This window comes from Pseudophryne corroboree, chromosome 1 (assembly GCF_028390025.1).
Source record: "Pseudophryne corroboree isolate aPseCor3 chromosome 1, aPseCor3.hap2, whole genome shotgun sequence".
Taxonomy (NCBI): Eukaryota; Metazoa; Chordata; class Amphibia; order Anura; family Myobatrachidae; genus Pseudophryne; species Pseudophryne corroboree.
The window spans coordinates 885940582-885962462 of NC_086444.1; the positions used below are offsets into that span (position 1 = coordinate 885940582).

General features: G+C 33.9%; 31 non-coding genes across 31 annotated transcripts; all 31 read left to right on the forward strand.

The window, feature by feature from the left end:
• Positions 1-272: 272 nt before the first annotated feature.
• Positions 273-345, forward strand: TRNAK-UUU (transfer RNA lysine (anticodon UUU)). The gene has a single exon. It is a non-coding gene; the product is annotated as a tRNA-Lys (tRNA).
• A 580-nt stretch (positions 346-925) lies between these two features.
• TRNAK-UUU (transfer RNA lysine (anticodon UUU)) lies at positions 926-998 on the forward strand. Its single transcript has one exon. It is a non-coding gene; the product is annotated as a tRNA-Lys (tRNA).
• Positions 999-1577: 579 nt separating this feature from the next.
• Positions 1578-1650, forward strand: TRNAK-UUU (transfer RNA lysine (anticodon UUU)). Its single transcript has one exon. It is a non-coding gene; the product is annotated as a tRNA-Lys (tRNA).
• Positions 1651-2230: 580 nt separating this feature from the next.
• On the forward strand, positions 2231-2303 carry TRNAK-UUU (transfer RNA lysine (anticodon UUU)). Its single transcript has one exon. It is a non-coding gene; the product is annotated as a tRNA-Lys (tRNA).
• Positions 2304-2882: 579 nt separating this feature from the next.
• TRNAK-UUU (transfer RNA lysine (anticodon UUU)) lies at positions 2883-2956 on the forward strand. The gene has a single exon. It is a non-coding gene; the product is annotated as a tRNA-Lys (tRNA).
• A 579-nt stretch (positions 2957-3535) lies between these two features.
• Positions 3536-3608, forward strand: TRNAK-UUU (transfer RNA lysine (anticodon UUU)). The gene has a single exon. It is a non-coding gene; the product is annotated as a tRNA-Lys (tRNA).
• A 1231-nt stretch (positions 3609-4839) lies between these two features.
• Positions 4840-4912, forward strand: TRNAK-UUU (transfer RNA lysine (anticodon UUU)). Its single transcript has one exon. It is a non-coding gene; the product is annotated as a tRNA-Lys (tRNA).
• A 577-nt stretch (positions 4913-5489) lies between these two features.
• Positions 5490-5562, forward strand: TRNAK-UUU (transfer RNA lysine (anticodon UUU)). Its single transcript has one exon. It is a non-coding gene; the product is annotated as a tRNA-Lys (tRNA).
• Positions 5563-6142: 580 nt separating this feature from the next.
• TRNAK-UUU (transfer RNA lysine (anticodon UUU)) lies at positions 6143-6215 on the forward strand. The gene has a single exon. It is a non-coding gene; the product is annotated as a tRNA-Lys (tRNA).
• Positions 6216-6793: 578 nt separating this feature from the next.
• On the forward strand, positions 6794-6866 carry TRNAK-UUU (transfer RNA lysine (anticodon UUU)). Its single transcript has one exon. It is a non-coding gene; the product is annotated as a tRNA-Lys (tRNA).
• Positions 6867-7445: 579 nt separating this feature from the next.
• Positions 7446-7518, forward strand: TRNAK-UUU (transfer RNA lysine (anticodon UUU)). Its single transcript has one exon. It is a non-coding gene; the product is annotated as a tRNA-Lys (tRNA).
• Positions 7519-8097: 579 nt separating this feature from the next.
• TRNAK-UUU (transfer RNA lysine (anticodon UUU)) lies at positions 8098-8170 on the forward strand. Its single transcript has one exon. It is a non-coding gene; the product is annotated as a tRNA-Lys (tRNA).
• A 1231-nt stretch (positions 8171-9401) lies between these two features.
• TRNAK-UUU (transfer RNA lysine (anticodon UUU)) lies at positions 9402-9474 on the forward strand. The gene has a single exon. It is a non-coding gene; the product is annotated as a tRNA-Lys (tRNA).
• Positions 9475-10053: 579 nt separating this feature from the next.
• Positions 10054-10126, forward strand: TRNAK-UUU (transfer RNA lysine (anticodon UUU)). The gene has a single exon. It is a non-coding gene; the product is annotated as a tRNA-Lys (tRNA).
• A 580-nt stretch (positions 10127-10706) lies between these two features.
• Positions 10707-10779, forward strand: TRNAK-UUU (transfer RNA lysine (anticodon UUU)). Its single transcript has one exon. It is a non-coding gene; the product is annotated as a tRNA-Lys (tRNA).
• A 578-nt stretch (positions 10780-11357) lies between these two features.
• Positions 11358-11430, forward strand: TRNAK-UUU (transfer RNA lysine (anticodon UUU)). Its single transcript has one exon. It is a non-coding gene; the product is annotated as a tRNA-Lys (tRNA).
• Positions 11431-12009: 579 nt separating this feature from the next.
• Positions 12010-12082, forward strand: TRNAK-UUU (transfer RNA lysine (anticodon UUU)). The gene has a single exon. It is a non-coding gene; the product is annotated as a tRNA-Lys (tRNA).
• Positions 12083-12662: 580 nt separating this feature from the next.
• TRNAK-UUU (transfer RNA lysine (anticodon UUU)) lies at positions 12663-12735 on the forward strand. Its single transcript has one exon. It is a non-coding gene; the product is annotated as a tRNA-Lys (tRNA).
• Positions 12736-13314: 579 nt separating this feature from the next.
• On the forward strand, positions 13315-13387 carry TRNAK-UUU (transfer RNA lysine (anticodon UUU)). Its single transcript has one exon. It is a non-coding gene; the product is annotated as a tRNA-Lys (tRNA).
• Positions 13388-13967: 580 nt separating this feature from the next.
• TRNAK-UUU (transfer RNA lysine (anticodon UUU)) lies at positions 13968-14040 on the forward strand. Its single transcript has one exon. It is a non-coding gene; the product is annotated as a tRNA-Lys (tRNA).
• Positions 14041-14618: 578 nt separating this feature from the next.
• On the forward strand, positions 14619-14691 carry TRNAK-UUU (transfer RNA lysine (anticodon UUU)). Its single transcript has one exon. It is a non-coding gene; the product is annotated as a tRNA-Lys (tRNA).
• Positions 14692-15269: 578 nt separating this feature from the next.
• Positions 15270-15342, forward strand: TRNAK-UUU (transfer RNA lysine (anticodon UUU)). Its single transcript has one exon. It is a non-coding gene; the product is annotated as a tRNA-Lys (tRNA).
• A 579-nt stretch (positions 15343-15921) lies between these two features.
• TRNAK-UUU (transfer RNA lysine (anticodon UUU)) lies at positions 15922-15994 on the forward strand. The gene has a single exon. It is a non-coding gene; the product is annotated as a tRNA-Lys (tRNA).
• Positions 15995-16573: 579 nt separating this feature from the next.
• TRNAK-UUU (transfer RNA lysine (anticodon UUU)) lies at positions 16574-16646 on the forward strand. The gene has a single exon. It is a non-coding gene; the product is annotated as a tRNA-Lys (tRNA).
• A 578-nt stretch (positions 16647-17224) lies between these two features.
• Positions 17225-17297, forward strand: TRNAK-UUU (transfer RNA lysine (anticodon UUU)). Its single transcript has one exon. It is a non-coding gene; the product is annotated as a tRNA-Lys (tRNA).
• Positions 17298-17877: 580 nt separating this feature from the next.
• TRNAK-UUU (transfer RNA lysine (anticodon UUU)) lies at positions 17878-17950 on the forward strand. The gene has a single exon. It is a non-coding gene; the product is annotated as a tRNA-Lys (tRNA).
• Positions 17951-18528: 578 nt separating this feature from the next.
• Positions 18529-18601, forward strand: TRNAK-UUU (transfer RNA lysine (anticodon UUU)). Its single transcript has one exon. It is a non-coding gene; the product is annotated as a tRNA-Lys (tRNA).
• A 578-nt stretch (positions 18602-19179) lies between these two features.
• TRNAK-UUU (transfer RNA lysine (anticodon UUU)) lies at positions 19180-19252 on the forward strand. The gene has a single exon. It is a non-coding gene; the product is annotated as a tRNA-Lys (tRNA).
• Positions 19253-20484: 1232 nt separating this feature from the next.
• TRNAK-UUU (transfer RNA lysine (anticodon UUU)) lies at positions 20485-20557 on the forward strand. Its single transcript has one exon. It is a non-coding gene; the product is annotated as a tRNA-Lys (tRNA).
• A 578-nt stretch (positions 20558-21135) lies between these two features.
• TRNAK-UUU (transfer RNA lysine (anticodon UUU)) lies at positions 21136-21208 on the forward strand. Its single transcript has one exon. It is a non-coding gene; the product is annotated as a tRNA-Lys (tRNA).
• A 578-nt stretch (positions 21209-21786) lies between these two features.
• Positions 21787-21859, forward strand: TRNAK-UUU (transfer RNA lysine (anticodon UUU)). Its single transcript has one exon. It is a non-coding gene; the product is annotated as a tRNA-Lys (tRNA).
• Positions 21860-21881: the final 22 nt, after the last annotated feature.

Below are 21881 nucleotides of genomic sequence, written 5' to 3' on the forward strand. Positions count from 1 at the left end.
ATTAAATTAGACAAGTAATAAATCAAACCTCTTTGACAAAAATAATTGAATGTGATTATTGAAGTAAGGTGATACTTAACGAATCTAAGGATTTACATCTTAAACACAGAGGAAACTAAAATATATTTCATCAAGATACCCTACAAGCCAAGTCTTTCAGTTCATGATTGCAGTAACACATATATTTTTCCACATTTTTTGTAATTGCACAGCAAATTGTCATGTTTTAAATATTTCGAGCAGTTTCCAATATGGCAACTTCAGTGCTCAGAGCCTGGATAGCTCAGTCGGTAGAGCATCAGACTTTTAATCTGAGGGTCCAGGGTTCAAGTCCCTGTTCAGGTGAGTGTCTTTTAAACAATGGTGTTTTTGTTTGTGAAATGGACAAATTTTGCAGAGTTTAAAATCATCCATTCCTGCAGGCAGCCATCTTTTAATTGTTGATGCTGATTATGTTCATTATTCAATGGGAAGGTGTATAGATTGGAGAGATTCTTTAGAATATTAAGAATGGACTTTATCACTCTTCAATAGGCACACATTATTGGCATCTAGTAATATAGTCATCACAAAGTAGTATCACTACATGTCAGTTCTAAAGACTTTGTTTCATCAGGAACTCAAATCCATCCTTCTTTGATAGGCACACAGTGATTAAATTAGACAAGTAATAAATCAAACCTCTTTGACAAAAATAATTAAATGTGATTATTGAAGTAAGGTGATACTCAACGAATCTAAGGATTTACATCTTAAACACAGAGGAAACTAAAATATATTTCATCAAGAGACCCTACAAGCCAAGTCTTTCAGTTCATGATTGCAGTAACACATATATTTTTCCACATTTTTTGTAATTGCACAGCAAATTGTCATGTTTTATATATTTCGAGCTGTTTCCAATATGGCAACTTCAGCATTCAGAGCCTGGATAGCTCAGTCGGTAGAGCATCAGACTTTTAATCTGAGGGTCCAGGGTTCAAGTCCCTGTTCAGGCGAGTGTCTTTTAAACAATGGTGTTTTTGTTTGCGAAATGGTTAATTTTGCAGAGTTTAAAATTATCCATTCCTGCAGGCAGCCATCTTTTAATTGTTGATGCTGATTATGTTCATTATTCAATGGGAAGGTGAATAGATTGTAAAGATTCTGTAGAATATTAAGAATGGACTTTATCACTCTTCAATAGGCACACATTATTGGCATCTAGTAATATAATCATCACAAAGTAGTATCGCTACATGTCAGTTCTAAAGACTTTATTTCATCAGGAACTCAATTCCATCCTTCTTTGATAGGCACACAGTGATTAAATTAGACAAGTAATAAATCAAACCTCTTTGACAAAAATAATTGAATGTGATTATTGAAGTAAGGTGATACTTAACGAATCTAAGGATTTACATCTTAAACACAGAGGAAACTAAAATATATTTCATCAAGATACCCTACAAGCCAAGTCTTTCAGTTCATGATTGCAGTAACACATATATTTTTCCACATTTTTTGTAATTGCACAGCAAATTGTCATGTTTTAAATATTTCGAGCAGTTTCCAATATGGCAACTTCAGTGCTCAGAGCCTGGATAGCTCAGTCGGTAGAGCATCAGACTTTTAATCTGAGGGTCCAGGGTTCAAGTCCCTGTTCAGGCGAGTGTCTTTTAAACAATGGTGTTTTTGTTTGTGAAATGGACACATTTTGCAGAGTTTAAAATCATCCATTCCTGCAGGCAGCCATCTTTTAATTGTTGATGCTGATTATGTTCATTATTCAATGGGAAGGGGTATAGATTGGAAAGATTCTTTAGAATATTAAGAATGGACTTTATCACTCTTCAATAGGCACACATTATTGGCATCTAGTAATATAATCATCACAAAGTAGTATCGCTACATGTCAGTTCTAAAGACTTTATTTCATCAGGAACTCAAATCCATCCTTCTTTGATAGGCACACAGTGATTAAATTAGACAAGTAATAAATCAAACCTCTTTGACAAAAATAATTGAATGTGATTATTGAAGTAAGGTGATACTTAACGAATCTAAGGATTTACATCTTAAACACAGAGGAAACTAAAATATATTTCATCAAGAGACCCTACAAGCCAAGTCTTTCAGTTCATGATTGCAGTAACACATATATTTTTCCACATTTTTTGTAATTGCACAGCAAATTGTCATGTTTTATATATTTCGAGCAGTTTCCAATATGGCAACTTCAGTGCTCAGAGCCTGGATAGCTCAGTCGGTAGAGCATCAGACTTTTAATCTGAGGGTCCAGGGTTCAAGTCCCTGTTCAGGCGAGTGTATTTTAAACAATGGTGTTTTTGTTTGTTAAATGGACAATTTTGCAGAGTTTAAAATCATCCATTCCTGCAGACAGCCATGTTTTAATTGTTGATGCTGATTATGTTCATTATTCAATGGGAAGGTGTATAGATTGGAGAGATTCTTTAGAATATTAAGAATGGACTTTATCACTCTTCAATAGGCACACATTATTGGCATCTAGTAATATAGTCATCACAAAGTAGTATCACTATATGTCAGTTCTAAAGACTTTGTTTCATCAGGAACTCAAATCCATCCTTCTTTGATAGGCACACAGTGATTAAATTAGACTAGTAATAAATCAAACCTCCTTGACAAAAATAATTGAATGTGATTATTGAAGTAAGGTGATACTTAACGAATCTAAGGATTTACATCTTAAACACAGAGGAAACTAAAATATATTTCATCAAGAGACCCTACAAGCCAAGTCTTTCAGTTCATGATTGCAGTAACACATATATTTTTCCACATTTTTTGTAATTGCACAGCAAATTGTCATGTTTTATATATTTCGAGCAGTTTCCAATATGGCAAAGTCAGCTCTCAGAGCCTGGATAACTCAGTCGGTAGAGCATCAGACTTTTAATCTGAGGGTCCAGGGTTCAAGTCCCCTGTTCAGGCGAGTGTCTTTTAAACAATGGTGATTTTGTTTGTGAAATGGCTAATTTTGCAGAGTTTAAAATTATCCATTCCTGCAGGCAGTCATCTTTTAATTGTTGATGCTGATTATGTTCATTATTCAATGGGAAGGTGTATAGATTGGAAAGATTCTGTAGAATATTAAGAATGGACTTTATCAATCTTCAATAGGCACACATTATTGGCATCTAGTAATATAATCATCACAAAGTAGTATCGCTACATGTCAGTTCTAAAGACTTTATTTCATCAGGAACTCAAATCCATCCTTCTTTGATAGGCACACAGTGATTAAATTAGACAAGTAATAAATCAAACCTCTTTGACAAAAATAATTAAATGTGATTATTGAAGTAAGGTGATACTTAACGAATCTAAGGATTTACATCTTAAACACAGAGGAAACTAAAATATATTTCATCAAGATACCCTACAAGCCAAGTCTTTCAGTTCATGATTGCAGTAACACATATATTTTTCCACATTTTTTGTAATTGCACAGCAAATTGTCATGTTTTATATATTTCGAGCAGTTTCCAATATGGCAACTTCAGTGCTCAGAGCCTGGATAGCTCAGTCGGTAGAGTATCAGACTTTTAATCTGAGGGTCCAGGGTTCAAGTCCCTGTTCAGGCGAGTGTCTTTTAAAGAATTGTGTTTTTATTTGTGAAATGGACAATTTTGCAGAGTTTAAAATTATCCATTCCTGCAGGCAGCCATCTTTTAATTGTTGATGCTGATTATGTTCATTATTCAATGGGAAGGTGAATAGATTGGAAAGATTCTGTAGAATAGTAAGAATGGACTTTATCACTCTTCAATAGGCACACATTATTGGCATCTAGTAATATAGTCATCACAAAGTAGTATCACTACATGTCAGTTCTAAAGACTTTGTTTCATCAGGAACTCAAATCCATCCTTCTTTGATAGGCACACAGTGATTAAATTAGACAAGTAATAAATAAAACCTCTTTGACAAAAATAATTGAATGTGATTATTGAAGTAAGGTGATACTTAACGAATCTAAGGATTTACATCTTAAACACAGAGGAAACTAAAATATATTTCATCAAGATACCCTACAAGCCAAGTCTTTCAGTTCATGATTGCAGTAACACATATATTTTTCCAAATTTTTTGTAATTGCACAGCAAATTGTCATGTTTTATATATTTCGAGCAGTTTCCAATATGGCAAAGTCAGCTCTCAGAGCCTGGATAACTCAGTCAGTAGAGCATCAGACTTTTAATCTGAGGGTCCAGGGTTCAAGTCCCTGTTCAGGCGAGTGTTTTTTAAACAATGGTGTTTTTGTTTGTGAAATGGCCAATTTTGCAGCGTTTCAAATTATCCATTCCTGCAGGCAGCCATCTTTTAATTGTTGATGCTGATTATGTTCATTATTCAATGGGAAGGTGTATAGATTGGAAAGATTCTGTAGAATATTAAGAATGGACTTTATCAATCTTCAATAGGCACACATTATTGGCATCTAGTAATATAATCATCACAAAGTAGTATCGCTACATGTCAGTTCTAAAGACTTTATTTCATCAGGAACTCAAATCCATCCTTCTTTGATAGGCACACAGTGATTAAATTAGACAAGTAATAAATCAAACCTCTTTGACAAAAATAATTAAATGTGATTATTGAAGTAAGGTGATACTTAACGAATCTAAGGATTTACATCTTAAACACAGAGGAAACTAAAATATATTTCATCAAGATACCCTACAAGCCAAGTCTTTCAGTTCATGATTGCAGTAACACATATATTTTTCCACATTTTTTGTAATTGCACAGCAAATTGTCATGTTTTATATATTTCGATCAGTTTCCAATATGGCAACTTCAGTGCTCAGAGCCTGGATAGCTCAGTCGGTAGAGCATCAGACTTTTAATCTGAGGGTCCAGGGTTCAAGTCCCTGTTCAGACGAGTGTCTTTTAAAGAATGGTGTTTTTGTTTGTGAAATTGACAATTTTGCAGAGTTTAAAATTATCCATTCCTGCAGGCAGCCATCTTTTAATTGTTGATGCTGATTATGTTCATTATTCAATGGGAAGGTGAATAGATTGGAAAGATTCTGTAGAATAGTAAGAATGGACTTTATCACTCTTCAATAGGCACACATTATTGGCATCTAGTAATATAATCATCACAAAGTAGTATCGCTACATTTTAGTTCTAAAGACTTTATTTAATCAGGAACTCAATTCCATCCTTCTTTGATAGGCACACAGTGATTAAATTAGACAAGTAATAAATCAAACCTCTTTGACAAAAATAATTGAATGTGATTATTGAAGTAAGGTGATACTTAACAAATCTAAGGATTTACATCTTAAACATAGAGGAAACTAAAATATATTTCATCAAGAGACCCTACAAGCCAAGTCTTTCAGTTCATGATTGCAGTAACACATATTTTTCCACATTTTTTGAAATTGCACAGCAAATTGTCATGTTTTATATATTTCGAGCAGTTTCCAATATGGCAACTTCAGTGCTCAGAGCCTGGATAGCTCAGTCGGTAGAACATCAGACTTTTAATCTGAGGGTCCAGGGTTCAAGTCCCTGTTCAGGCGAGTGTCTTTTAAACAATGGTGTTTTTGTTTGTGAAATGGACAAATTTTGCAGAGTTTAAAATCATCCATTCCTGCAGGCAGCCATCTTTTATTTGTTGATGCTGATTATGTTCATTATTCAATGGGAAGGTGTATAGATTGGAGAGATTCTTTAGAATATTAAGAATGGACTTTATCACTCTTCAATAGGCACACATTATTGGCATCTAGTAATATAGTCATCACAAAGTAGTATCACTACATGTCAGTTCTAAAGACTTTGTTTCATCAGGAACTCAAATCCATCCTTCTTTGATAGGCACACAGTGATTAAATTAGACAAGTAATAAATCAAACCTCTTTGACAAAAATAATTGAATGTGATTATTGAAGTAAGGTGATACTTAACGAATCTAAGGATTTACATCTTAAACACAGAGGAAACTAAAATATATTTCATCAAGATACCCTACAAGCCAAGTCTTTCAGTTCATGATTGCAGTAACACATATATTTTTCCAAATTTTTTGTAATTGCACAGCAAATTGTCATGTTTTATATATTTCGAGCAGTTTCCAATATGGCAAAGTCAGCTCTCAGAGCCTGGATAACTCAGTCGGTAGAGCATCAGACTTTTAATCTGAGGGTCCAGGGTTCAAGTCCCTGTTCAGGCGAGTGTCTTTTAAACAATGGTGTTTTTGTTTGTGAAATGGCCAATTTTGCAGAGTTTCAAATTATCCATTCCTGCAGGCAGCCATCTTTTAATTGTTGATGCTGATTATGTTCATTATTCAATGGGAAGGTGTATAGATTGGAAAGATTCTGTAGAATATTAAGAATGGACTTTATCAATCTTCAATAGGCACACATTATTGGCATCTAGTAATATAATCATCACAAAGTAGTATCGCTACATGTCAGTTCTAAAGACTTTATTTCATCAGGAACTCAAATCCATCCTTCTTTGATAGGCACACAGTGATTAAATTAGACAAGTAATAAATCAAACCTCTTTGACAAAAATAATTAAATGTGATTATTGAAGTAAGGTGATACTTAACGAATCTAAGGATTTACATCTTAAACACAGAGTAAACTAAAATATATTTCATCAAGAGACCCTACAAGCCAATCTTTCAGTTCATGATTGCAGTAACACATATATTTTTCCACATTTTTTGTAATTGCACAGCAAATTGTCATGTTTTATATATTTCAAACTGTTTCCAATATGGCAACTTCAGCATTCAGAGCCTGGATAGCTCAGTCGGTAGAGCATCAGACTTTTAATCTGAGGGTCCAGGGTTCAAGTCCCTGTTCAGGCAAGTGTCTTTTAAACAATGGTGTTTTTGTTTGTGAAATGGTTAATTTTGCAGAGTTTAAAATTATCCATTCCTGCAGGCAGCCATCTTTTAATTGTTGATGCTGATTATGTTCATTATTCAATGGGAAGGTGAATAGATTGGAAAGATTCTGTAGAATATTAAGAATGGACTTTATCACTCTTCAATAGGCACACATTATTGGCATCTAGTAATATAATCATCACAAAGTAGTATCGCTACATGTCAGTTCTAAAGCCTTTATTTCATCAGGAACTCAAATCCATCCTTCTTTGATAGGCACACAGTGATTAAATTAGACAAGTAATAAATCAAACCTCTTTGACAAAAATAATTGAATGTGATTATTGAAGTAAGGTGATACTTAACGAATCTAAGGATTTACATCTTAAACACAGAGGAAACTAAAATATATTTCATCAAGAGACCCTACAAGCCAAGTCTTTCAGTTCATGATTGCAGTAACACATATATTTTTCCACATTTTTTGTAATTGCACAGCAAATTGTCATGTTTTATATATTTCGAGCAGTTTCCAATATGGCAACTTCAGTGCTCAGAGCCTGGATAGCTCAGTTGGTAGAGCATCAGACTTTTAATCTAAGGATCCAGGGTTCAAGTCTCTGTTCAGGCGAGTGTCTTTTAAACAATGGTGTTTTTGTTTGTGAAATGGACAATTTTGCAGAGTTTAAAATCATCCATTCCTGCAGGCAGCCATCTTTTAATTGTTGATGCTGATTATGTTCATTATTCAATGGGAAGGTGAATAGATTGGAAAGATTCTGTAGAATATTAAGAATGGACTTTATCACTCTTCAATAGGCACACATTATTGGCATCTAGTAATATAATCATCACAAAGTAGTATCGCTACATGTCAGTTCTAAAGACTTTATTTCATCAGGAACTCAAATCCATCCTTCTTTGATAGGCACACAGTGATTAAATTAGACAAGTAATAAATCAAACCTCTTTGACAAAAATAATTGAATGTGATTATTGAAGTAAGGTGATACTTAACGAATCTCAGGATTTACATCTTAAACACAGAGGAAACTAAAATATATTTCATCAAGAGACCCTACAAGCCAAGTCTTTCAGTTCATGATTGCAGTAACACATATATTTTTCCACATTTTTTGTAATTGCACAGCAAATTGTCATGTTTTATATATTTCGAGCAGTTTCCAATATGGCAACTTCAGCATTTAGAGCCTGGATAGCTCAGTCGGTAGAGCATCAGACTTTTAATCTGAGGGTCCAGGGTTCAAGTCCCTGTTCAGGCAAGTGTCTTTTAAACAATGGTGTTTTTGTTTGTGAAATGGTTAATTTTGCAGAGTTTAAAATTATCCATTCCTGCAGGCAGCCATCTTTTAATTGTTGATGCTGATTATGTTCATTATTCAATGGGAAGGTGAATAGATTGGAAAGATTCTGTAGAATATTAAGAATGGACTTCATCACTCTTCAAAAGGCACACATTATTGGCATCTAGTAATATAATCATCACAAAGTAGTATCGCTACATGTCAGTTCTAAAGCCTTTATTTCATCAGGAACTCAAATCCATCCTTCTTTGATAGGCACACAGTGATTAAATTAGACAAGTAATAAATCAAACCTCTTTGACAAAAATAATTGAATGTGATTATTGAAGTAAGGTGATACTTAACGAATCTAAGGATTTACATCTTAAACACAGAGGAAACTAAAATATATTTCATCAAGATACCCTACAAGCCAAGTCTTTCAGTTCATGATTGCAGTAACACATATATTTTTCCAAATTTTTTGTAATTGCACAGCAAATTGTCATGTTTTATATATTTCGAGCTGTTTCCAATATGGCAAAGTCAGCTCTCAGAGCCTGGATAACTCAGTCAGTAGAGCATCAGACTTTTAATCTGAGGGTCCAGGGTTCAAGTCCCTGTTCAGGCGAGTGTCTTTTAAACAATGGTGTTTTTGTTTGTGAAATGGCCAATTTTGCAGAGTTTCAAATTATCCATTCCTGCAGGCAGCCATCTTTTAATTGTTGATACTGATTATGTTCATTATTCAATGGGAAGGTGTATAGATTGGAAAGATTCTGTAGATTATTAAGAATGGACTTTATCAATCTTCAATAGGCACACATTATTGGCATCTAGTAATATAATCATCACAAAGTAGTATCGCTACATGTCAGTTCTAAAGACTTTATTTCATCAGGAACTCAAATCCATCCTTCTTTGATAGGCACACAGTGATTAAATTAGACAAGTAATAAATCAAACCTCTTTGACAAAAATAATTAAATGTGATTATTGAAGTAAGGTGATACTTAACGAATCTAAGGATTTACATCTTAAACACAGAGGAAACTAAAATATATTTCATCAAGATACCCTACAAGCCAAGTCTTTCAGTTCATGATTGCAGTAACACATATATTTTTCCACATTTTTTGTAATTGCACAGCAAATTGTCATGTTTTATATATTTCGAGCAGTTTCCAATATGGCAATTTCAGTGCTCAGAGCCTGGATAGCTCAGTCGGTAGAGCATCAGACTTTTAATCTGAGGGTCCAGGGTTCAAGTCCCTGTTCAGACGAGTGTCTTTTAAAGAATGGTGTTTTTGTTTGTGAAATGGACAATTTTGCAGAGTTTAAAATTATCCATTCCTGCAGGCAGCCATCTTTTAATTGTTGATGCTGATTATGTTCATTATTCAATGGGAAGGTGAATAGATTGGAAAGATTCTGTAGAATAGTAAGAATGGACTTTATCACTCTTCAATAGGCACACATTATTGGCATCTAGTAATATAATCATCACAAAGTAGTATCGCTACATTTTAGTTCTAAAGACTTTATTTCATCAGGAACTCAATTCCATCCTTCTTTGATAGGCACACAGTGATTAAATTAGACAAGTAATAAATCAAACCTCTTTGACAAAAATAATTGAATGTGATTATTGAAGTAAGGTGATACTTAACAAATCTAAGGATTTACATCTTAAACATAGAGGAAACTAAAATATATTTCATCAAGAGACCCTACAAGCCAAGTCTTTCAGTTCATGATTGCAGTAACACATATATTTTTCCAAATTTTTTGTAATTGCACAGCAAATTGTCATGTTTTATATATTTCGAGCAGTTTCCAATATGGCAACTTCAGTGCTCAGAGCCTGAATAGCTCAGTCGGTAGAACATCAGACTTTTAATCTGAGGGTCCAGGGTTCAAGTCCCTGTTCAGGCGAGTGTCTTTTAAACAATGGTGTTTTTGTTTGTGAAATGGACAAATTTTGCAGAGTTTAAAATCATCCATTCCTGCAGGCAGCCATCTTTTAATTGTTGATGCTGATTATGTTCATTATTCAATGGGAAGGTGTATAGATTGGAGAGATTCTTTAGAATATTAAGAATGGACTTTATCACTCTTCAATAGGCACACATTATTGGCATCTAGTAATATAGTCATCACAAAGTAGTATCACTACATGTCAGTTCTAAAGACTTTGTTTCATCAGGAACTCAAATCCATCCTTCTTTGATAGGCACACAGTGATTAAATTAGACAAGTAATAAATCAAACCTCTTTGACAAAAATAATTGAATGTGATTATTGAAGTAAGGTGATACTTAACGAATCTAAGGATTTACATCTTAAACACAGAGGAAACTAAAATATATTTCATCAAGATACCCTACAAGCCAAGTCTTTCAGTTCATGATTGCAGTAACACATATATTTTTCCAAATTTTTTGTAATTGCACAGCAAATTGTCATGTTTTATATATTTCGAGCAGTTTCCAATATGGCAAAGTCAGCTCTCAGAGCCTGGATAACTCAGTCGGTAGAGCATCAGACTTTTAATCTGAGGGTCCAGGGTTCAAGTCCCTGTTCAGGCGAGTGTCTTTTAAACAATGGTGTTTTTGTTTGTGAAATGGCCAATTTTGCAGAGTTTCAAATTATCCATTCCTGCAGGCAGCCATCTTTTAATTGTTGATGCTGATTATGTTCATTATTCAATGGGAAGGTGTATAGATTGGAAAGATTCTGTAGAATATTAAGAATGGACTTTATCAATCTTCAATAGGCACACATTATTGGCATCTAGTAATATAATCATCACAAAGTAGTATCGCTACATGTCAGTTCTAAAGACTTTATTTCATCAGGAACTCAAATCCATCCTTCTTTGATAGGCACACAGTGATTAAATTAGACAAGTAATAAATCAAACCTCTTTGACAAAAATAATTAAATGTGATTATTGAAGTAAGGTGATACTTAACGAATCTAAGGATTTACATCTTAAACACAGAGGAAACTAAAATATATTTCATCAAGAGACCCTACAAGCCAATCTTTCAGTTCATGATTGCAGTAACACATATATTTTTCCACATTTTTTGTAATTGCACAGCAAATTGTCATGTTTTATATATTTCAAACTGTTTCCAATATGGCAACTTCAGCATTCAGAGCCTGGATAGCTCAGTCGGTAGAGCATCAGACTTTTAATCTGAGGGTCCAGGGTTCAAGTCCCTGTTCAGGCGAGTGTCTTTTAAACAATGGTGTTTTTGTTTGTGAAATGGTTAATTTTGCAGAGTTTAAAATTATCCATTCCTGCAGGCAGCCATCTTTTAATTGTTGATGCTGATTATGTTCATTATTCAATGGGAAGGTGAATAGATTGGAAAGATTCTGTAGAATAGTAAGAATGGACTTTATCACTCTTCAATAGGCACACATTATTGGCATCTAGTAATATAATCATCACAAAGTAGTATCGCTACATGTCAGTTCTAAAGCCTTTATTTCATCAGGAACTCAAATCCATCCTTCTTTGATAGGCACACAGTGATTAAATTAGACAAGTAATAAATCAAACCTCTTTGACAAAAATAATTGAATGTGATTATTGAAGTAAGGTGATACTTAACGAATCTAAGGATTTACATCTTAAACACAGAGGAAACTAAAATATATTTCATCAAGAGACCCTACAAGCCAAGTCTTTCAGTTCATGATTGGAGTAACACATATATTTTTCCACATTTTTTGTAATTGCACAGCAAATTGTCATGTTTTATATATTTCGAGCAGTTTCCAATATGGCAACTTCAGTGCTCAGAGCCTGGATAGCTCAGTTGGTAGAGCATCAGACTTTTAATCTAAGGATCCAGGGTTCAAGTCTCTGTTCAGGCGAGTGTCTTTTAAACAATGGTGTTTTTGTTTGTGAAATGGACAAATTTTGCAGAGTTTAAAATCATCCATTCCTGCAGGCAGCCATCTTTTAATTGTTGATGCTGATTATGTTCATTATTCAATGGGAAGGTGTATAGATTGGAAAGATTCTGTAGAATATTAAGAATGGACTTTATCAATCTTCAATAGGCACACATTATTGGCATCTAGTAATATAATCATCACAAAGTAGTATCGCTACATGTCAGTTCTAAAGACTTTATTTCATCAGGAACTCAAATCCATCCTTCTTTGATAGGCACACAGTGATTAAATTAGACAAGTAATAAATCAAACCTCTTTGACAAAAATAATTAAATGTGATTATTGAAGTAAGGTGATACTTAACGAATCTAAGGATTTACATCTTAAACACAGAGGAAACTAAAATATATTTCATCAAGATACCCTACAAGCCAAGTCTTTCAGTTCATGATTGCAGTAACACATATATTTTTCCACATTTTTTGTAATTGCACAGCAAATTGTCATGTTTTATATATTTCGAGCAGTTTCCAATATGGCAACTTCAGTGCTCAGAGCCTGGATAGCTCAGTCGGTAGAGCATCAGACTTTTAATCTGAGGGTCCAGGGTTCAAGTCCCTGTTCAGACGAGTGTCTTTTAAAGAATGGTGTTTTTGTTTGTGAAATGGACAATTTTGCAGAGTTTAAAATTATCCATTCCTGCAGGCAGCCATCTTTTAATTGTTGATGCTGATTATGTTCATTATTCAATGGGAAGGTGAATAGATTGGAAAGATTCTGTAGAATAGTAAGAATGGACTTTATCACTCTTCAATAGGCACACATTATTGGCATCTAGTAATATAATCATCACAAAGTAGTATCGCTACATTTTAGTTCTAAAGACTTTATTTCATCAGGAACTCAATTCCATCCTTCTTTGATAGGCACACAGTGATTAAATTAGACAAGTAATAAATCAAACCTCTTTGACAAAAATAATTGAATGTGATTATTGAAGTAAGGTGATACTTAACAAATCTAAGGATTTACATCTTAAACATAGAGGAAACTAAAATATATTTCATCAAGAGACCCTACAAGCCAAGTCTTTCAGTTCATGATTGCAGTAACACATATATTTTTCCACATTTTTTGTAATTGCACAGCAAATTGTCATGTTTTATATATTTCGAGCAGTTTCCAATATGGCAACTTCAGTGCTCAGAGCCTGGAAAGCTCAGTCGGTAGAACATCAGACTTTTAATCTGAGGGTCCAGGGTTCAAGTCCCTGTTCAGGCGAGTGTCTTTTAAACAATGGTGTTTTTGTTTGTGAAATGGACAAATTTTGCAGAGTTTAAAATCATCCATTCCTGCAGGCAGCCATCTTTTAATTGTTGATGCTGATTATGTTCATTATTCAATGGGAAGGTGTATAGATTGGAGAGATTCTTTAGAATATTAAGAATGGACTTTATCACTCTTCAATAGGCACACATTATTGGCATCTAGTAATATAGTCATCACAAAGTAGTATCACTACATGTCAGTTCTAAAGACTTTGTTTCATCAGGAACTCAAATCCATCCTTCTTTGATAGGCACACAGTGATTAAATTAGACAAGTAATAAATCAAACCTCTTTGACAAAAATAATTGAATGTGATTATTGAAGTAAGGTGATACTTAACGAATCTAAGGATTTACATCTTAAACACAGAGGAAACTAAAATATATTTCATCAAGATACCCTACAAGCCAAGTCTTTCAGTTCATGATTGCAGTAACACATATATTTTTCCAAATTTTTTGTAATTGCACAGCAAATTGTCATGTTTTATATATTTCGAGCAGTTTCCAATATGGCAAAGTCAGCTCTCAGAGCCTGGATAACTCAGTCGGTAGAGCATCAGACTTTTAATCTGAGGGTCCAGGGTTCAAGTCCCTGTTCAGGCGAGTGTCTTTTAAACAATGGTGTTTTTGTTTGTGAAATGGCCAATTTTGCAGAGTTTCAAATTATCCATTCCTGCAGGCAGCCATCTTTTAATTGTTGATGCTGATTATGTTCATTATTCAATGGGAAGGTGTATAGATTGGAAAGATTTTGTAGAATATTAAGAATGGACTTTATCAATCTTCAATAGGCACACATTATTGGCATCTAGTAATATAATCATCACAAAGTAGTATCGCTACATGTCAGTTCTAAAGACTTTATTTCATCAGGAACTCAAATCCATCCTTCTTTGATAGGCACACAGTGATTAAATTAGACAAGTAATAAATCAAACCTCTTTGACAAAAATAATTAAATGTGATTATTGAAGTAAGGTGATACTTAACGAATCTAAGGATTTACATCTTAAACACAGAGGAAACTAAAATATATTTCATCAAGAGACCCTACAAGCCAATCTTTCAGTTCATGATTGCAGTAACACATATATTTTTCCACATTTTTTGTAATTGCACAGCAAATTGTCATGTTTTATATATTTCAAACTGTTTCCAATATGGCAACTTCAGCATTCAGAGCCTGGATAGCTCAGTCGGTAGAGCATCAGACTTTTAATCTGAGGGTCCAGGGTTCAAGTCCCTGTTCAGGCGAGTGTCTTTTAAACAATGGTGTTTTTGTTTGTGAAATGGCCAATTTTGCAGAGTTTAAAATTATCCATTCCTGCAGGCAGCCATCTTTTAATTGTTGATGCTGATTATGTTCATTATTCAATGGGAAGGTGTATAGATTGGAAAGATTCTGTAGAATATTAAGAATGGACTTTATCAATCTTCAATAGGCACACATTATTGGCATCTAGTAATATAATCATCACAAAGTAGTATCGCTACATGTCAGTTCTAAAGACTTTATTTCATCAGGAACTCAAATCCATCCTTCTTTGATAGGCACACAGTGATTAAATTAGACAAGTAATAAATCAAACCTCTTTGACAAAAATAATTAAATGTGATTATTGAAGTAAGGTGATACTTAACGAATCTAAGGATTTACATCTTAAACACAGAGGAAACTAAAATATATTTCATCAAGAGACCCTACAAGCCAATCTTTCAGTTCATGATTGCAGTAACACATATATTTTTCCACATTTGTTGTAATTGCACAGCAAATTGTCATGTTTTATATATTTCAAACTGTTTCCAATATGGCAACTTCAGCATTCAGAGCCTGGATAGCTCAGTCGGTAGAGCATCAGACTTTTAATCTGAGGGTCCAGGGTTCAAGTCCCTGTTCAGGCGAGTGTCTTTTAAACAATGGTGTTTTTGTTTGTGAAATGGTTAATTTTGCAGAGTTTAAAATTATCCATTCCTGCAGGCAGCCATCTTTTGATTGTTGATGCTGATTATGTTCATTATTCAATGGGAAGGTGAATAGATTGGAAAGATTCTGTAGAATAGTAAGAATGGACTTTATCACTCTTCAATAGGCACACATTATTGGCATCTAGTAATATAATCATCACAAAGTAGTATCGCTACATGTCAGTTCTAAAGCCTTTATTTCATCAGGAACTCAAATCCATCCTTCTTTGATAGGCACACAGTGATTAAATTAGACAAGTAATAAATCAAACCTCTTTGACAAAAATAATTGAATGTGATTATTGAAGTAAGGTGATACTTAACGAATCTAAGGATTTACATCTTAAACACAGAGGAAACTAAAATATATTTCATCAAGAGACCCTACAAGCCAAGTCTTTCAGTTCATGATTGCAGTAACACATATATTTTTCCACATTTTTTGTAATTGCACAGCAAATTGTCATGTTTTATATATTTCGAGCTGTTTCCAATATGGCAAAGTCAGCTCTCAGAGCCTGGATAACTCAGTCGGTAGAGCATCAGACTTTTAATCTGAGGGTCCAGGGTTCAAGTCCCTGTTCAGGCGAGTGTCTTTTAAACAATGGTGTTTTTGTTTGTGAAATGGCCAATTTTGCAGAGTTTCAAATTATCCATTCCTGCAGGCAGCCATCTTTTAATTGTTGATGCTGATTATGTTCATTATTCAATGGGAAGGTGTATAGATTGGAAAGATTCTGTAGAATATTAAGAATGGACTTTATCAATCTTCAATAGGCACACATTATTGGCATCTAGTAATATAATCATCACAAAGTAGTATCGCTACATGTCAGTTCTAAAGACTTTATTTCATCAGGAACTCAAATCCATCCTTCTTTGATAGGCACACAGTGATTAAATTAGACAAGTAATAAATCAAACCTCTTTGACAAAAATAATTAAATGTGATTATTGAAGTAAGGTGATACTTAACGAATCTAAGGATTTACATCTTAAACACAGAGGAAACTAAAATATATTTCATCAAGATACCCTACAAGCCAAGTCTTTCAGTTCATGATTGCAGTAACACATATATTTTTCCACATTTTTTGTAATTGCACAGCAAATTGTCATGTTTTATATATTTCGAGCAGTTTCCAATATGGCAACTTCAGTGCTCAGAGCCTGGATAGCTCAGTCGGTAGAGCATCAGGCTTTTAATCTGAGGGTCCAGGGTTCAAGTCCCTGTTCAGACGAGTGTCTTTTAAAGAATGGTGTTTTTGTTTGTGAAATGGACAATTTTGCAGAGTTTAAAATTATCCATTCCTGCAGGCAGCCATTATTAATTGTTGATGCTGATTATGTTCATTATTCAATGGGAAGGTGAATAGATTGGAAAGATTCTGTAGAATAGTAAGAATGGACTTTATCACTCTTCAATAGGCACACATTATTGGCATCTAGTAATATAATCATCACAAAGTAGTATCGCTACATTTTAGTTCTAAAGACTTTATTTCATCAGGAACTCAATTCCATCCTTCTTTGATAGGCACACAGTGATTAAATTAGACAAGTAATAAATCAAACCTCTTTGACAAAAATAATTGAATGTGATTATTGAAGTAAGGTGATACTTAACAAATCTAAGGATTTACATCTTAAACATAGAGGAAACTAAAATATATTTCATCAAGAGACCCTACAAGCCAAGTCTTTCAGTTCATGATTGCAGTAACACATATATTTTTCCACATTTTTTGTAATTGCACAGCAAATTGTCATGTTTTATATATTTCGAGCAGTTTCCAATATGGCAACTTCAGTGTTCAGAGCCTGGAAAGCTCAGTCGGTAGAACATCAGACTTTTAATCTGAGGGTCCAGGGTTCAAGTCCCTGTTCAGGCGAGTGTCTTTTAAACAATGGTGTTTTTGTTTGTGAAATGGACAAATTTTGCAGAGTTTAAAATCATCCATTCCTGCAGGCAGCCATCTTTTAATTGTTGATGCTGATTATGTTCATTATTCAATGGGAAGGTGTATAGATTGGAGAGATTCTTTAGAATATTAAGAATGGACTTTATCACTCTTCAATAGGCACACATTATTGGCATCTAGTAATATAGTCATCACAAAGTAGTATCACTACATGTCAGTTCTAAAGACTTTGTTTCATCAGGAACTCAAATCCATCCTTCTTTGATAGGCACACAGTGATTAAATTAGACAAGTAATAAATCAAACCTCTTTGACAAAAATAATTGAATGTGATTATTGAAGTAAGGTGATACTTAACGAATCTAAGGATTTACATCTTAAACACAGAGGAAACTAAAATATATTTCATCAAGATACCCTACAAGCCAAGTCTTTCAGTTCATGATTGCAGTAACACATATATTTTTCCAAATTTTTTGTAATTGCACAGCAAATTGTCATGTTTTATATATTTCGAGCAGTTTCCAATATGGCAAAGTCAGTTCTCAGAGCCTGGATAACTCAGTCGGTAGAGCATCAGACTTTTAATCTGAGGGTCCAGGGTTCAAGTCCCTGTTCAGGCGAGTGTCTTTTAAACAATGGTGTTTTTGTTTGTGAAATGGCCAATTTTGCAGAGTTTCAAATGATCCATTCCTGCAGGCAGCCATCTTTTAATTGTTGATGCTGATTATGTTCATTATTCAATGGGAAGGTGTATAGATTGGAAAGATTCTGTAGAATATTAAGAATGGACTTTATCAATCTTCAATAGGCACACATTATTGGCATCTAGTAATATAATCATCACAAAGTAGTATCGCTACATGTCAGTTCTAAAGACTTTATTTCATCAGGAACTCAAATCCATCCTTCTTTGATAGGCACACAGTGATTAAATTAGACAAGTAATAAATCAAACCTCTTTGACAAAAATAATTAAATGCGATTATTGAAGTAAGGTGATACTTAACGAATCTAAGGATTTACATCTTAAACACAGAGGAAACTAAAATATATTTCATCAAGAGACCCTACAAGCCAATCTTTCAGTTCATGATTGCAGTAACACATATATTTTTCCACATTTTTTGTAATTGCACAGCAAATTGTCATGTTTTATATATTTCAAACTGTTTCCAATATGGCAACTTCAGCATTCAGAGCCTGGATAGCTCAGTCGGTAGAGCATCAGACTTTTAATCTGAGGGTCCAGGGTTCAAGTCCCTGTTCAGGCGAGTGTCTTTTAAACAATGGTGTTTTTGTTTGTGAAATGGACAATTTTGCAGAGTTTAAAATTATCCATTCCTGCAGGCAGCCATCTTTTAATTGTTGATGCTGATTATGTTCATTATTCAATGGGAAGGTGTATAGATTGGAAAGATTCTGTAGAATATTAAGAATGGACTTTATCAATCTTCAATAGGCACACATTATTGGCATCTAGTAATATAATCATCACAAAGTAGTATCGCTACATGTCAGTTCTAAAGACTTTATTTCATCAGGAACTCAAATCCATCCTTCTTTGATAGGCACACAGTGATTAAATTAGACAAGTAATAAATCAAACCTCTTTGACAAAAATAATTAAATGTGATTATTGAAGTAAGGTGATACTTAACGAATCTAAAGATTTACATCTTAAACACAGAGGAAACTAAAATATATTTCATCAAGAGACCCTACAAGCCAATCTTTCAGTTCATGATTGCAGTAACACATATATTTTTCCACATTTTTTGTAATTGCACAGCAAATTGTCATGTTTTATATATTTCGAGCAGTTTCCAATATGGCAACTTCAGTGCTCGGAGCCTGGATAGCTCAGTTGGTAGAGCATCAGACTTTTAATCTAAGGATCCAGGGTTCAAGTCTCTGTTCAGGCGAGTGTCTTTTAAACAATGGTGTTTTTGTTTGTGAAATGGACAATTTTGCAGAGTTTAAAATCATCCATTCCTGCAGGCAGCCATCTTTTAATTGTTGATGCTGATTATGTTCATTATTCAATGGGAAGGTGAATAGATTGGAAAGATTCTGTAGAATATTAAGAATGGACTTTATCACTCTTCAATAGGCACACATTATTGGCATCTAGTAATATAATCATCACAAAGTAGTATCGCTACATGTCAGTTCTAAAGACTTTATTTCATCAGGAACTCAAATCCATCCTTCTTTGATAGGCACACAGTGATTAAATTAGACAAGTAATAAATCAAACCTCTTTGACAAAAATAATTGAATGTGATTATTGAAGTAAGGTGATACTTAACGAATCTAAGGATTTACATCTTAAACACAGAGGAAACTAAAATATATTTCATCAAGAGACCCTACAAGCCAAGTCTTTCAGTTCATGATTGCAGTAACACATATATTTTTCCACATTTTTTGTAATTGCACAGCAAATTGTCATGTTTTATATATTTCGAGCAGTTTCCAATATGGCAACTTCAGTGCTCAGAGCCTGGAAAGCTCAGTCGGTAGAACATCAGACTTTTAATCTGAGGGTCCAGGGATTAAGTCCCTGTTCAGGCGAGTGTCTTTTAAACAATGGTGTTTTTGTTTGTGAAATGGACAAATTTTGCAGAGTTTAAAATCATCCATTCCTGCAGGCAGCCATCTTTTAATTGTTGATGCTGATTATGTTCATTATTCAATGGGAAGGTGTATAGATTGGAGAGATTCTTTAGAATATTAAGAATGGACTTTATCACTCTTCAATAGGCACACATTATTGGCATCTAGTAATATAGTCATCACAAAGTAGTATCACTACATGTCAGTTCTAAAGACTTTGTTTCATCAGGAACTCAAATCCATCCTTCTTTGATAGGCACACAGTGATTAAATTAGACAAGTAATAAATCAAACCTCTTTGACAAAAATAATTGAATGTGATTATTGAAGTAAGGTGATACTTAACGAATCTAAGGATTTACATCTTAAACACAGAGGAAACTAAAATATATTTCATCAAGATACCCTACAAGCCAAGTCTTTCAGTTCATGATTGCAGTAACACATATATTTTTCCAAATTTTTTGTAATTGCACAGCAAATTGTCATGTTTTATATATTTCGAGCAGTTTCCAATATGGCAAAGTCAGCTCTCAGAGCCTGGATAACTCAGTCGGTAGAGCATCAGACTTTTAATCTGAGGGTCCAGGGTTCAAGTCCCTGTTCAGGCGAGTGTCTTTTAAACAATGGTGTTTTTGTTTGTGAAATGGCCAATTTTGCAGAGTTTCAAATTATCCATTCCTGCAGGCAGCCATCTTTTAATTGTTGATGCTGATTATGTTCATTATTCAATGGGAAGGTGTATAGATTGGAAAGATTCTGTAGAATATTAAGAATGGACTTTATCAATCTTCAATAGGCACACATTATTGGCATCTAGTAATATAATCATCACAAAGTAGTATCGCTACATGTCAGTTCTAAAGACTTTATTTCATCAGGAACTCAAATCCATCCTTCTTTGATAGGCACACAGTGATTAAATTAGACAAGTAATAAATCAAACCTCTTTGACAAAAATAATTAAATGTGATTATTGAAGTAAGGTGATACTTAACGAATCTAAGGATTTACATCTTAAACACAGAGGAAACTAAAATATATTTCATCAAGAGACCCTACAAGCCAATCTTTCAGTTCATGATTGCAGTAACACATATATTTTTCCACATTTTTTGTAATTGCACAGCAAATTGTCATGTTTTATATATTTCAAACTGTTTCCAATATGGCAACTTCAGCATTCAGAGCCTGGATAGCTCAGTCGGTAGAGCATCAGACTTTTAATCTGAGGGTCCAGGGTTCAAGTCCCTGTTCAGGCGAGTGTCTTTTAAACAATGGTGTTTTTGTTTGTGAAATGGACAATTTTGCAGAGTTTAAAATTATCCATTCCTGCAGGCAGCCATCTTTTAATTGTTGATGCTGATTATGTTCATTATTCAATGGGAAGGTGTATAGATTGGAAAGATTCTGTAGAATATTAAGAATGGACTTTATCAATCTTCAATAGGCACACATTATTGGCATCTAGTAATATAATCATCACAAAGTAGTATCGCTACATGTCAGTTCTAAAGACTTTATTTCATCAGGAACTCAAATCCATCCTTCTTTGATAGGCACACAGTGATTAAATTAGACAAGTAATAAATCAAGCCTCTTTGACAAAAATAATTAAATGTGATTATTGAAGTAAGGTGATACTTAACGAATCTAAGGATTTACATCTTAAACACAGAGGAAACTAAAATATATTTCATCAAGAGACCCTACAAGCCAATCTTTCAGTTCATGATTGCAGTAACACATATATTTTTCCACATTTTTTGTAATTGCACAGCAAATTGTCATGTTTTATATATTTCAAACTGTTTCCAATATGGCAACTTCAGCATTCAGAGCCTGGATAGCTCAGTCGGTAGAGCATCAGACTTTTAATCTGAGGGTCCAGGGTTCAAGTCCCTGTTCAGGCGAGTGTCTTTTAAACAATGGTGT